The 12,014-nt window shown below is 41.3% G+C and overlaps 15 non-coding genes across 15 annotated transcripts; 10 read left to right on the forward strand and 5 right to left on the reverse strand.

Moving 5' to 3' along the window:
* Positions 1-803: 803 nt before the first annotated feature.
* On the reverse strand, positions 804-898 carry TRNAI-UAU (transfer RNA isoleucine (anticodon UAU)). The gene is made up of 2 exons: positions 861-898; positions 804-839 (listed from the first exon to the last, which is right to left on the reverse strand). It is a non-coding gene; the product is annotated as a tRNA-Ile (tRNA).
* Positions 899-1,187: 289 nt separating this feature from the next.
* Positions 1,188-1,269, forward strand: TRNAS-GCU (transfer RNA serine (anticodon GCU)). Its single transcript has one exon. It is a non-coding gene; the product is annotated as a tRNA-Ser (tRNA).
* A 590-nt stretch (positions 1,270-1,859) lies between these two features.
* On the forward strand, positions 1,860-1,931 carry TRNAT-UGU (transfer RNA threonine (anticodon UGU)). Its single transcript has one exon. It is a non-coding gene; the product is annotated as a tRNA-Thr (tRNA).
* Positions 1,932-3,115: 1,184 nt separating this feature from the next.
* Positions 3,116-3,210, reverse strand: TRNAI-UAU (transfer RNA isoleucine (anticodon UAU)). The gene is made up of 2 exons: positions 3,173-3,210; positions 3,116-3,151 (listed from the first exon to the last, which is right to left on the reverse strand). It is a non-coding gene; the product is annotated as a tRNA-Ile (tRNA).
* A 289-nt stretch (positions 3,211-3,499) lies between these two features.
* On the forward strand, positions 3,500-3,581 carry TRNAS-GCU (transfer RNA serine (anticodon GCU)). Its single transcript has one exon. It is a non-coding gene; the product is annotated as a tRNA-Ser (tRNA).
* A 590-nt stretch (positions 3,582-4,171) lies between these two features.
* TRNAT-UGU (transfer RNA threonine (anticodon UGU)) lies at positions 4,172-4,243 on the forward strand. The gene has a single exon. It is a non-coding gene; the product is annotated as a tRNA-Thr (tRNA).
* A 1,170-nt stretch (positions 4,244-5,413) lies between these two features.
* TRNAI-UAU (transfer RNA isoleucine (anticodon UAU)) lies at positions 5,414-5,508 on the reverse strand. Its single transcript has 2 exons — positions 5,471-5,508; positions 5,414-5,449 (listed from the first exon to the last, which is right to left on the reverse strand). It is a non-coding gene; the product is annotated as a tRNA-Ile (tRNA).
* A 289-nt stretch (positions 5,509-5,797) lies between these two features.
* TRNAS-GCU (transfer RNA serine (anticodon GCU)) lies at positions 5,798-5,879 on the forward strand. The gene has a single exon. It is a non-coding gene; the product is annotated as a tRNA-Ser (tRNA).
* Positions 5,880-6,469: 590 nt separating this feature from the next.
* On the forward strand, positions 6,470-6,541 carry TRNAT-UGU (transfer RNA threonine (anticodon UGU)). Its single transcript has one exon. It is a non-coding gene; the product is annotated as a tRNA-Thr (tRNA).
* Positions 6,542-7,711: 1,170 nt separating this feature from the next.
* Positions 7,712-7,804, reverse strand: TRNAI-UAU (transfer RNA isoleucine (anticodon UAU)). Its single transcript has 2 exons — positions 7,769-7,804; positions 7,712-7,747 (listed from the first exon to the last, which is right to left on the reverse strand). It is a non-coding gene; the product is annotated as a tRNA-Ile (tRNA).
* A 289-nt stretch (positions 7,805-8,093) lies between these two features.
* Positions 8,094-8,175, forward strand: TRNAS-GCU (transfer RNA serine (anticodon GCU)). The gene has a single exon. It is a non-coding gene; the product is annotated as a tRNA-Ser (tRNA).
* Positions 8,176-8,765: 590 nt separating this feature from the next.
* On the forward strand, positions 8,766-8,837 carry TRNAT-UGU (transfer RNA threonine (anticodon UGU)). The gene has a single exon. It is a non-coding gene; the product is annotated as a tRNA-Thr (tRNA).
* Positions 8,838-10,021: 1,184 nt separating this feature from the next.
* On the reverse strand, positions 10,022-10,116 carry TRNAI-UAU (transfer RNA isoleucine (anticodon UAU)). The gene is made up of 2 exons: positions 10,079-10,116; positions 10,022-10,057 (listed from the first exon to the last, which is right to left on the reverse strand). It is a non-coding gene; the product is annotated as a tRNA-Ile (tRNA).
* A 289-nt stretch (positions 10,117-10,405) lies between these two features.
* On the forward strand, positions 10,406-10,487 carry TRNAS-GCU (transfer RNA serine (anticodon GCU)). Its single transcript has one exon. It is a non-coding gene; the product is annotated as a tRNA-Ser (tRNA).
* Positions 10,488-11,077: 590 nt separating this feature from the next.
* TRNAT-UGU (transfer RNA threonine (anticodon UGU)) lies at positions 11,078-11,149 on the forward strand. Its single transcript has one exon. It is a non-coding gene; the product is annotated as a tRNA-Thr (tRNA).
* The last annotated feature ends 865 nt before the right edge of the window (positions 11,150-12,014 follow it).

Below are 12,014 nucleotides of genomic sequence, written 5' to 3' on the forward strand. Positions count from 1 at the left end.
CCGGCATTGACGGACAGGCCCCTCGTCCAATGGCAAGGCTCCGTTTACGGAGCCAGCCAATCAATGACGAGGGCCGACCCAAAGCCACACACACAACTCAAGAGGTTTTTTGGCACATGCGCAAAGCGCATGGCCAGTCAAAACCTAAAAAGCAGAATTGCTTCATAGATTTGGTGACCTTGGATGGGTGGGCTGGATAAAGAAGTGAACTTGGTTTCCGGAAAGGGAGTATCATGATGGGAATGAGGAAAAGAGAACATGGACCACATTCACAGGTTAGAGAAATAAATGTAATAGGTTCAATGGTTTTGAAAAGCTAACTTTGAGCAGGAATTGTTTTTTAAAATTGCAAAGAATTAAAAAAGTCAATGTGGGATTGGAGGCACAATCTGAGCAGAAAGCACCATAAGCTGCTATGGTGCAACTCTTATGTTGACTAGAAACTTTAATATGATGATGCTCTTCTTTTGATATTTCTTTGAGTTAAATTGTATTGTATGTAGCTGACACAGCACTGTTTGCAGCTCCTCAGTTTATGGTTATCCCGTGACAACAATGTATTCATCATATTTATTATTCTACAAAAGAATTTTTAAATGCACTGATGTGGTGTTTGCATGCTATGCAAGATGGCACATCATGGAAACTTTATAAGGAGCATCGCATATGATATGTGATATTTGGCACCTGGAGGAGTCGGACACGCAGATCCTGAAAAGAAGTAAAGACTCTTTAGCAAAAGCCGTCTTTATTCTGAGTCTAATCTTTACTTTTAGTGAAATGATTTATGAAAACCAATCAGCTGCTCCAGGTGAGGCTCGAACTCACAACCTCGGCATGGCTCAGTGCAAGTACTGCTGTATAAGTACCGCGCGCTAACCGATTGCGCCACTGGAGCTCACTGTTTTCATTTCTGCCCATTTGAGCCATCTAGTGCAAACCAAGTAGATACTGCACTGCTCCATTATTCACTGAACAAGATCGACTCACATGCTAGCACGTTATCATGACTATTAAAAATACAGTCCAAATGGAATAGATTTGATAATTCTGCTATATCATGTGCTCTGTCTATTGAACACCCCATACATTTGCCGTTCTGACACAGTCTAGGATAAACTTATGCTTATTTTTAATTAGCACATAGTTAGAATTTCCCCAAAAATGAAATATAGGCCCCTAAGGCAGACAAGGTGGCCGAGTGGTTAAGGCGATGGACTGCTAATCCATTGTGCTCTGCATGCGTGGGTTCGAATCCCACCTTCGTCGGAAAGCCATCAGACACTCTTTTGAAGGTGAGCATGTCTCGAAGTACAATTACACTCTCTTTCAAGACACTGCCATAATCCACTAGAAGGGCCCAACTGACTAGTCCATTATGGCATTTTATGTCAAATAAAGGGAAGTATTTTGTGCTTAATTGAAATTAGATCTTTCATGAAGTGTCCAGAGGATTGCCTATTACTCACTCCTGGCCTTCCAACCAGTTTGGATAGATAGACTGATAAGAAAGCATTTCTTACTCCTAAAGTTTCAGCCGTCTCAAGTGTATGAGTGTTTACATTTGTCTGCCCCACAGAGACAGATCACTTCTAATAAGTGAGTTCTCTATCTGTCACTGATTGCGGACATACTCTCTAGAGCTTTCAGTATGGTAATAAATGTGAATACTCTTATGTTCTCAAATCAAAATGGAGTTTTTCCTACTTTCAAGAAAAGTGTCTTAAGCATGCTCTTCGATTTGTGCACGCATGTAGTCATTCAAATGCAACTGCATTTCCATACAGAGTCTCAAAATCATAGATATCGTCATACCGCAGTAAGAATACATGTTGCGATTTACAACCTGCAGGCAGGCCGGCCTTGTAGCTCAGTGGCAGAGCACTGGTCTTGTAAACCAGGGGTCATGAGTTCAAGCCTCATCAGGGCCTTTTTATATGTGTGTTTCTGTATGTTGTTTTCGAGTCATTCTTTCTAGGACTCACACCTTGTCTTAAGTTTGCTTATTGACAAGCTTCCCTTTCCTGCTTTCATCTTATCAAGAAGACTTCATGAAAACCATTGAACCATAAACTATTGCCTCACCCCTTCCGATCGCCTGACGAACGCCTGACAAACGCCATTCTCACCCCGCCGAGCAAGCCCCGCCGGGCAAGCCCCGCCGGGCAAAGCCAAATAAGCCATGCATATTTAAAGTTCCTTTGAAAGGCAGGGCGAGGACTAGGACGTCTGTTCCGACTGAGTCTGCATCCACAGAAAGGATGAAATAAGGCTCTAGAAATTTCACCAAGGAGATATGAACTTCATCCCCCTTAAAATACTTTTTCTCCCAGATACCCCGGCTCTTAGTCAAATGAGGTTAATCTTCAAAACCCCACCCCCACTAACCATAAATATTCACCTCTCCTGCTGTCCATTCAATTGATACAAGGTATCTTGTACATGGAGAGAATGTGAGAAAAAGCAGAATTGCTTCATAGATTTGGTGACCTTGGATGGGTGGGCTGGATAAAGAAGTGAACTTGGTTTCCGGAAAGGGAGTATCATGATGGGAATGAGGAAAAGAGAACATGGACCACATTCACAGGTTAGAGAAATAAATGTAATAGGTTCAATGGTTTTGAAAAGCTAACTTTGAGCAGGAATTGTTTTTTAAAATTGCAAAGAATTAAAAAAGTCAATGTGGGATTGGAGGCACAATCTGAGCAGAAAGCACCATAAGCTGCTATGGTGCAACTCTTATGTTGACTAGAAACTTTAATATGATGATGCTCTTCTTTTGATATTTCTTTGAGTTAAATTGTATTGTATGTAGCTGACACAGCACTGTTTGCAGCTCCTCAGTTTATGGTTATCCCGTGACAACAATGTATTCATCATATTTATTATTCTACAAAAGAATTTTTAAATGCACTGATGTGGTGTTTGCATGCTATGCAAGATGGCACATCATGGAAACTTTATAAGGAGCATCGCATATGATATGTGATATTTGGCACCTGGAGGAGTCGGACACGCAGATCCTGAAAAGAAGTAAAGACTCTTTAGCAAAAGCCGTCTTTATTCTGAGTCTAATCTTTACTTTTAGTGAAATGATTTATGAAAACCAATCAGCTGCTCCAGGTGAGGCTCGAACTCACAACCTCGGCATGGCTCAGTGCAAGTACTGCTGTATAAGTACCGCGCACTAACCGATTGCGCCACTGGAGCTCACTGTTTTCATTTCTCCCCATTTGAGCCATCTAGTGCAAACCAAGTAGATACTGCACTGCTCCATTATTCACTGAACAAGATCGACTCACATGCTAGCATGTTATCATGACTATTAAAAATACAGTCCAAATGGAATAGATTTGATAATTCTGCTATATCATGTGCTCTGTCTATTGAACACCCCATACATTTGCCGTTCTGACACAGTCTAGGATAAACTTATGCTTATTTTTAATTAGCACATAGTTAGAATTTCCCCAAAAATGAAATATAGGCCCCTAAGGCAGACGAGGTGGCCGAGTGGTTAAGGCGATGGACTGCTAATCCATTGTGCTCTGCACGCGTGGGTTCGAATCCCACCTTTGTCGGAAAGCCATCAGACACTCTTTTGAAGGTGAGCATGTCTCGAAGTACAATTACACTCTCTTTCAAGACACTGCCATAATCCACTAGAAGGGCCCAACTGACTAGTCCATTATGGCATTTTATGTCAAATAAAGGGAAGTATTTTGTGCTTAATTGAAATTAGATCTTTCATGAAGTGTCCAGAGGATTGCCTATTCCTCACTCCTGGCCTTCCAACCAGTTTGGATAGATAGACTGATAAGAAAGCATTTCTTACTCCTAAAGTTTCAGCCGTCTCAAGTGTATGAGTGTTTACATTTGTCTGCCCCACAGAGACAGATCACTTCTAATAAGTGAGTTCTCTATCTGTCACTGATTGCGGACATACTCTCTAGAGCTTTCAGTATGGTCATAAATGTGAATACTCTTATGTTCTCAAATCAAAATGGAGTTTTTCCTACTTTCAAGAAAAGTGTCTTAAGCATGCTCTTCGATTTGTGCACGCATGTAGTCATTCAAATGCAACTGCATTTCCATACAGAGTCTCAAAATCATAGATATCGTCATACCGCAGTAAGAATACATGTTGCGATTTACAAACTGCAGGCAGGCCGGCCTTGTAGCTCAGTGGCAGAGCACTGGTCTTGTAAACCAGGGGTCATGAGTTCAATCCTCATCAGGGCCTTTTTATATGTGTGTTTCTGTATGTTGTTTTCGAGTCATTCTTTCTAGGACTCACACCTTGTCTTAAGTTTGCTTATTGACAAGCTTCCCTTTCCTGCTTTCATCTTATCAAGAAGACTTCATGAAAACCATTGAACCATAAACTATTGCCTCACCCCTTCCGATCGCCTGACGAACGCCTGACAAACGCCATTCTCACCCCGCCGGGCAAGCCCTGCCGGGCAAAGCCAAATAAGCCATGCATATTTAAAGTTCCTTTGAAAGGCAGAGCGAGGACTAGGACGTCTGTTCCGACTGAGTCTGCATCCACAGAAAGGATGAAATAAGGCTCTAGAAATTTCACCAAGGAGATATGAACTTCATCCCCCTTAAAATACTTTTTCTCCCAGATACCCCGGCTCTTAGTCAAATGAGGTTAATCTTCAAAACCCCACCCCCACTAACCATAAATATTCACCTCCCCTGCTGTCCATTCAATTGATACAAGGTATCTTGTACATGGAGAGAATGTGAGAAAAAGCAGAATTGCTTCATAGATTTGGTGACCTTGGATGGGTGGGCTGGATAAAGAAGTGAACTTGGTTTCCGGAAAGGGAGTATCATGATGGGAATGAGGAAAAGAGAACATGGACCACATTCACAGGTTAGAGAAATAAATGTAATAGGTTCAATGGTTTTGAAAAGCTAACTTTGAGCAGGAATTGTTTTTTAAAATTGCAAAGAATTAAAAAAGTCAATGTGGGATTGGAGGCACAATCTGAGCAGAAAGCACCATAAGCTGCTATGGTGCAACTCTTATGTTGACTAGAAACTTTAATATGATGATGCTCTTCTTTTGATATTTCTTTGAGTTAAATTGTATTGTATGTAGCTGACACAGCACTGTTTGCAGCTCCTCAGTTTATGGTTATCCCGTGACAACAATGTATTCATCATATTTATTATTCTACAAAAGAATTTTTAAATGCACTGATGTGGTGTTTGCATGCTATGCAAGATGGCACATCATGGAAACTTTATAAGGAGCATCGCATATGATATGTGATATTTGGCACCTGGAGGAGTCGGACACGCAGATCCTGAAAAGAAGTAAAGACTCTTTAGCAAAAGCCGTCTTTATTCTGAGTCTAATCTTTACTTTTAGTGAAATGATTTATGAAAACCAATCAGCTGCTCCAGGTGAGGCTCGAACTCACAACCTCGGCATGGCTCAGTGCAAGTACTGCTGTATAAGTACCGCGCGCTAACCGATTGCGCCACTGGAGCTCACTGTTTTCATTTCTCCCCATTTGAGCCATCTAGTGCAAACCAAGTAGATACTGCACTGCTCCATTATTCACTGAACAAGATCGACTCACATGCTAGCATGTTATCATGACTATTAAAAATACAGTCCAAATGGAATAGATTTGATAATTCTGCTATATCATGTGCTCTGTCTATTGAACACCCCATACATTTGCCGTTCTGACACAGTCTAGGATAAACTTATGCTTATTTTTAATTAGCACATAGTTAGAATTTCCCCAAAAATGAAATATAGGCCCCTAAGGCAGACGAGGTGGCCGAGTGGTTAAGGCGATGGACTGCTAATCCATTGTGCTCTGCACGCGTGGGTTCGAATCCCACCTTTGTCGGAAAGCCATCAGACACTCTTTTGAAGGTGAGCATGTCTCGAAGTACAATTACACTCTCTTTCAAGACACTGCCATAATCCACTAGAAGGGCCCAACTGACTAGTCCATTATGGCATTTTATGTCAAATAAAGGGAAGTATTTTGTGCTTAATTGAAATTAGATCTTTCATGAAGTGTCCAGAGGATTGCCTATTCCTCACTCCTGGCCTTCCAACCAGTTTGGATAGATAGACTGATAAGAAAGCATTTCTTACTCCTAAAGTTTCAGCCGTCTCAAGTGTATGAGTGTTTACATTTGTCTGCCCCACAGAGACAGATCACTTCTAATAAGTGAGTTCTCTATCTGTCACTGATTGCGGACATACTCTCTAGAGCTTTCAGTATGGTCATAAATGTGAATACTCTTATGTTCTCAAATCAAAATGGAGTTTTTCCTACTTTCAAGAAAAGTGTCTTAAGCATGCTCTTCGATTTGTGCACGCATGTAGTCATTCAAATGCAACTGCATTTCCATACAGAGTCTCAAAATCATAGATATCGTCATACCGCAGTAAGAATACATGTTGCGATTTACAAACTGCAGGCAGGCCGGCCTTGTAGCTCAGTGGCAGAGCACTGGTCTTGTAAACCAGGGGTCATGAGTTCAATCCTCATCAGGGCCTTTTTATATGTGTGTTTCTGTATGTTGTTTTCGAGTCATTCTTTCTAGGACTCACACCTTGTCTTAAGTTTGCTTATTGACAAGCTTCCCTTTCCTGCTTTCATCTTATCAAGAAGACTTCATGAAAACCATTGAACCATAAACTATTGCCTCACCCCTTCCGATCGCCTGACGAACGCCTGACAAACGCCATTCTCACCCCGCCGGGCAAGCCCTGCCGGGCAAAGCCAAATAAGCCATGCATATTTAAAGTTCCTTTGAAAGGCAGAGCGAGGACTAGGACGTCTGTTCCGACTGAGTCTGCATCCACAGAAAGGATGAAATAAGGCTCTAGAAATTTCACCAAGGAGATATGAACTTCATCCCCCTTAAAATACTTTTTCTCCCAGATACCCCGGCTCTTAGTCAAATGAGGTTAATCTTCAAAACCCCACCCCCACTAACCATAAATATTCACCTCCCCTGCTGTCCATTCAATTGATACAAGGTATCTTGTACATGGAGAGAATGTGAGAAAAAGCAGAATTGCTTCATAGATTTGGTGACCTTGGATGGGTGGGCTGGATAAAGAAGTGAACTTGGTTTCCGGAAAGGGAGTATCATGATGGGAATGAGGAAAAGAGAACATGGACCACATTCACAGGTTAGAGAAATAAATGTAATAGGTTCAATGGTTTTGAAAAGCTAACTTTGAGCAGGAATTGTTTTTTAAAATTGCAAAGAATTAAAAAAGTCAATGTGGGATTGGAGGCACAATCTGAGCAGAAAGCACCATAAGCTGCTATGGTGCAACTCTTATGTTGACTAGAAACTTTAATATGATGATGCTCTTCTTTTGATATTTCTTTGAGTTAAATTGTATTGTATGTAGCTGACACAGCACTGTTTGCAGCTCCTCAGTTTATGGTTATCCCGTGACAACAATGTATTCATCATATTTATTATTCTACACAAGAATTTTTAAATGCACTGATGTGGTGTTTGCATGCTATGCAAGATGGCACATCATGGAAACTTTATAAGTAGCATCGCATATGATATGTGATATTTGGCACCTGGAGGAGTCGGACACGCAGATCCTGAAAAGAAGTAAAGACTCTTTAGCAAAAGCCGTCTTTATTCTGAGTCTAATCTTTACTTTTAGTGAAATGATTTATGAAAACCAATCAGCTGCTCCAGGTGAGGCTCGAACTCACAACCTCGGCATGGCTCAGTGCAAGTACTGCTGTATAAGTACCGCGCTAACCGATTGCGCCACTGGAGCTCACTGTTTTCATTTCTGCCCATTTGAGCCATCTAGTGCAAACCAAGTAGATACTGCACTGCTCCATTATTCACTGAACAAGATCGACTCACATGCTAGCACGTTATCATGACTATTAAAAATACAGTCCAAATGGAATAGATTTGATAATTCTGCTATATCATGTGCTCTGTCTATTGAACACCCCATACATTTGCCGTTCTGACACAGTCTAGGATAAACTTATGCTTATTTTTAATTAGCACATAGTTAGAATTTCCCCAAAAATGAAATATAGGCCCCTAAGGCAGACGAGGTGGCCGAGTGGTTAAGGCGATGGACTGCTTATCCATTGTGCTCTGCACGCGTGGGTTCGAATCCCACCTTCGTCGGAAAGCCATCAGACACTCTTTTGAAGGTGAGCATGTCTCGAAGTACAATTACACTCTCTTTCAAGACACTGCCATAATCCACTAGAAGGGCCCAACTGACTAGTCCATTATGGCATTTTATGTCAAATAAAGGGAAGTATTTTGTGCTTAATTGAAATTAGATCTTTCATGAAGTGTCCAGAGGATTGCCTATTACTCACTCCTGGCCTTCCAACCAGTTTGGATAGATAGACTGATAAGAAAGCATTTCTTACTCCTAAAGTTTCAGCCGTCTCAAGTGTATGAGTGTTTACATTTGTCTGCCCCACAGAGACAGATCACTTCTAATAAGTGAGTTCTCTATCTGTCACTGATTGCGGACATACTCTCTAGAGCTTTCAGTATGGTCATAAATGTGAATACTCTTATGTTCTCAAATCAAAATGGAGTTTTTCCTACTTTCAAGAAAAGTGTCTTAAGCATGCTCTTCGATTTGTGCACGCATGTAGTCATTCAAATGCAACTGCATTTCCATACAGAGTCTCAAAATCATAGATATCGTCATACCGCAGTAAGAATACATGTTGCGATTTACAACCTGCAGGCAGGCCGGCCTTGTAGCTCAGTGGCAGAGCACTGGTCTTGTAAACCAGGGGTCATGAGTTCAAGCCTCATCAGGGCCTTTTTATATGTGTGTTTCTGTATGTTGTTTTCGAGTCATTCTTTCTAGGACTCACACCTTGTCTTAAGTTTGCTTATTGACAAGCTTCCCTTTCCTGCTTTCATCTTATCAAGAAGACTTCATGAAAACCATTGAACCATAAACTATTGCCTCACCCCTTCCGATCGCCTGACGAACGCCTGACAAACGCCATTCTCACCCCGCCGAGCAAGCCCCGCCGGGCAAGCCCCGCCGGGCAAAGCCAAATAAGCCATGCATATTTAAAGTTCCTTTGAAAGGCAGGGCGAGGACTAGGACGTCTGTTCCGACTGAGTCTGCATCCACAGAAAGGATGAAATAAGGCTCTAGAAATTTCACCAAGGAGATATGAACTTCATCCCCCTTAAAATACTTTTTCTCCCAGATACCCCGGCTCTTAGTCAAATGAGGTTAATCTTCAAAACCCCACCCCCACTAACCATAAATATTCACCTCTCCTGCTGTCCATTCAATTGATACAAGGTATCTTGTACATGGAGAGAATGTGAGAAAAAGCAGAATTGCTTCATAGATTTGGTGACCTTGGATGGGTGGGCTGGATAAAGAAGTGAACTTGGTTTCAGGAAAGGGAGTATCATGATGGGAATGAGGAAAAGAGAACATGGACCACATTCACAGGTTAGAGAAATAAATGTAATAGGTTCAATGGTTTTGAAAAGCTAACTTTGAGCAGGAATTGTTTTTTAAAATTGCAAAGAATTAAAAAAGTCAATGTGGGATTGGAGGCACAATCTGAGCAGAAAGCACCATAAGCTGCTATGGTGCAACTCTTATGTTGACTAGAAACTTTAATATGATGATGCTCTTCTTTTGATATTTCTTTGAGTTAAATTGTATTGTATGTAGCTGACACAGCACTGTTTGCAGCTCCTCAGTTTATGGTTATCCCGTGACAACAATGTATTCATCATATTTATTATTCTACAAAAGAATTTTTAAATGCACTGATGTGGTGTTTGCATGCTATGCAAGATGGCACATCATGGAAACTTTATAAGGAGCATCGCATATGATATGTGATATTTGGCACCTGGAGGAGTCGGACACGCAGATCCTGAAAAGAAGTAAAGACTCTTTAGCAAAAGCCGTCTTTATTCTGAGTCTAATCTTTACTTTTAGTGAAATGATTTATGAAAACCAATCAGCTGCTCCAGGTGAGGCTCGAACTCACAACCTCGGCATGGCTCAGTGCAAGTACTGCTGTATAAGTACCGCGCGCTAACCGATTGCGCCACTGGAGCTCACTGTTTTCATTTCTCCCCATTTGAGCCATCTAGTGCAAACCAAGTAGATACTGCACTGCTCCATTATTCACTGAACAAGATCGACTCACATGCTAGCATGTTATCATGACTATTAAAAATACAGTCCAAATGGAATAGATTTGATAATTCTGCTATATCATGTGCTCTGTCTATTGAACACCCCATACATTTGCCGTTCTGACACAGTCTAGGATAAACTTATGCTTATTTTTAATTAGCACATAGTTAGAATTTCCCCAAAAATGAAATATAGGCCCCTAAGGCAGACGAGGTGGCCGAGTGGTTAAGGCGATGGACTGCTAATCCATTGTGCTCTGCACGCGTGGGTTCGAATCCCACCTTTGTCGGAAAGCCATCAGACACTCTTTTGAAGGTGAGCATGTCTCGAAGTACAATTACACTCTCTTTCAAGACACTGCCATAATCCACTAGAAGGGCCCAACTGACTAGTCCATTATGGCATTTTATGTCAAATAAAGGGAAGTATTTTGTGCTTAATTGAAATTAGATCTTTCATGAAGTGTCCAGAGGATTGCCTATTCCTCACTCCTGGCCTTCCAACCAGTTTGGATAGATAGACTGATAAGAAAGCATTTCTTACTCCTAAAGTTTCAGCCGTCTCAAGTGTATGAGTGTTTACATTTGTCTGCCCCACAGAGACAGATCACTTCTAATAAGTGAGTTCTCTATCTGTCACTGATTGCGGACATACTCTCTAGAGCTTTCAGTATGGTCATAAATGTGAATACTCTTATGTTCTCAAATCAAAATGGAGTTTTTCCTACTTTCAAGAAAAGTGTCTTAAGCATGCTCTTCGATTTGTGCACGCATGTAGTCATTCAAATGCAACTGCATTTCCATACAGAGTCTCAAAATCATAGATATCGTCATACCGCAGTAAGAATACATGTTGCGATTTACAAACTGCAGGCAGGCCGGCCTTGTAGCTCAGTGGCAGAGCACTGGTCTTGTAAACCAGGGGTCATGAGTTCAAGCCTCATCAGGGCCTTTTTATATGTGTGTTTCTGTATGTTGTTTTCGAGTCATTCTTTCTAGGACTCACACCTTGTCTTAAGTTTGCTTATTGACAAGCTTCCCTTTCCTGCTTTCATCTTATCAAGAAGACTTCATGAAAACCATTGAACCATAAACTATTGCCTCACCCCTTCCGATCGCCTGACGAACGCCTGACAAACGCCATTCTCACCCCGCCGGGCAAGCCCTGCCGGGCAAAGCCAAATAAGCCATGCATATTTAAAGTTCCTTTGAAAGGCAGAGCGAGGACTAGGACGTCTGTTCCGACTGAGTCTGCATCCACAGAAAGGATGAAATAAGGCTCTAGAAATTTCACCAAGGAGATATGAACTTCATCCCCCTTAAAATACTTTTTCTCCCAGATACCCCGGCTCTTAGTCAAATGAGGTTAATCTTCAAAACCCCACCCCCACTAACCATAAATATTCACCTCTCCTGCTGTCCATTCAATTGATACAAGGTATCTTGTACATGGAGAGAATGTGAGAAAAAGCAGAATTGCTTCATAGATTTGGTGACCTTGGATGGGTGGGCTGGATAAAGAAGTGAACTTGGTTTCCGGAAAGGGAGTATCATGATGGGAATGAGGAAAAGAGAACATGGACCACATTCACAGGTTAGAGAAATAAATGTAATAGGTTCAATGGTTTTGAAAAGCTAACTTTGAGCAGGAATTGTTTTTTAAAATTGCAAAGAATTGAAAAAGTAAATGTGGGATTGGAGGCACAATCTGAGCAGAAAGCACCATAAGCTGCTATGGTGCAACTCTTATGTTGACTAGAAACTTTAATATGATGATGCTCTTCTTTTGATATTTCTTTGAGTTAAATTGCATTGTA

The sequence above is a fragment of the Lissotriton vulgaris genome, chromosome 5, assembly GCF_964263255.1.
Source record: "Lissotriton vulgaris chromosome 5, aLisVul1.2, whole genome shotgun sequence".
NCBI lineage: Eukaryota > Metazoa > Chordata > Amphibia > Caudata > Salamandridae > Lissotriton > Lissotriton vulgaris.